The sequence below is a fragment of the Sinocyclocheilus grahami genome, unplaced genomic scaffold (genome assembly GCF_001515645.1).
Source record: "Sinocyclocheilus grahami isolate Dianchi unplaced genomic scaffold, SAMN03320097.WGS_v1.1 scaffold270.1, whole genome shotgun sequence".
NCBI classification, from domain to species: domain Eukaryota; kingdom Metazoa; phylum Chordata; class Actinopteri; order Cypriniformes; family Cyprinidae; genus Sinocyclocheilus; species Sinocyclocheilus grahami.
Window position 1 is genome coordinate 104612 of NW_015505449.1, and position 1532 is coordinate 106143.

Consider the following 1532-nt stretch of genomic DNA (forward strand, 5'->3'; position numbering starts at 1 on the left):
GTCCTGGAGGGCCGGTGTCCTGCAGAGTTTAGCTCCAACCCCAATTAAACACACCTGAACCAGCTAATCAAGTTCTTACTAGGCATAGAAACTTCCAGTCAGAGCTAAACTCTGCAGGACACCGGCCCTCCTGGACCGAGTTTGAACAGCCCTGCTTTAGAAACAAGTGCATATACGAAACGTTCCGCTTTTAGTTTTCGTCCTCTTCTTAATAATAATATTATTTATAACAACTCATTAAAACGACATTTGCATTTAAAATGGTAACAGAAGATGATGTTATCGTGAAAAAGCCAATATATATATATATATATATATATATATATACGGACCAATTCATATTCAATATATATTCAATTCAATATATATTCAGCAAATCATATTATTGTTTTTGTGTCACGATCGGAAGATTTTTTTCAGATAAGCAAGAGAAGAATATTGAAAGAATTTTTTGACATCATTTTATGTTTAATGGGTGTAACGAGTAACAAATCGAGTTCTCTTTCGCTTCTTCTTCTTGTGGTTTAAAATCGCTTGAACGTGTAAATCGGCAAATTAATCTGCGAATCAAGTGCGCGCCGAACTGTGGGGCCTGGTCCGTATAGCTACCACAGATCAACTGCAATCCCTTTAACCCCTAATAAATATAATCATATGACAGATCAGAACAAGCATTCATTTACTAATTGAACATTTAATTCAGGCTACTTTAAATCTTCAAATTGCTACTCCATAGTAATCGCATACAACAAACAAAAATATAGATTAGAACAATCATTAACGTGCAATAAATAACAGAGTGCCATACACATTTTTCCCAGAACGTTCTTGCGACCCAACTCTTCCATGGCCCGGTACTGGGTCGCGACCCGGTGGTTGGGGACCTCTGGCCTAAACTACCAAAAGTCGACGTTTTATTTGTTTGTATGTTATTCTTAAAGGTGTTGCACCTTTTCTAATTGACCTGGCTTTTTTGAATTTTGTTTGCACCTCCTCTTTCGTTGGCTGAACACCTCTTTTCAGTATTTTTTGTATGTTTTCTTAATTGTCAGAAGTTTTTACTTAGCTTAATATTAATATATTAATAATTTTTTTTAAAATAAAAATATATAGCTTATATGTGTGTGTGATATAATTTGAATAGGCCTATATGAATGTACATTCGCAGTAGTAGGCTAATTATTTAAAATAATGTTATATTTACTTTTTATATTATTTTTAGGCTACTGTATTTTATTTATTTTTATATATATACATAATTAAAGTGGTAACCTGCATTTGTTACCTTAAAGAGCTGTTTACCTGATCTAAAAATTAGTTTTGTTGGTATAAATTAATGTATAATTAGATTGATTCAGCAATATTGCTGAATATAATATTTATTTATTTTATTTTATTTAGAATATTTTGGAATTAATAATAAAAATAGGTTATTTTAACTTGAATAAAACAATACATTTCGATGTATATCTTTAAAAAAAAAAAAAAAAAAAAAAAAAAAAATAAAAAATTATTAATAAATATATATATAT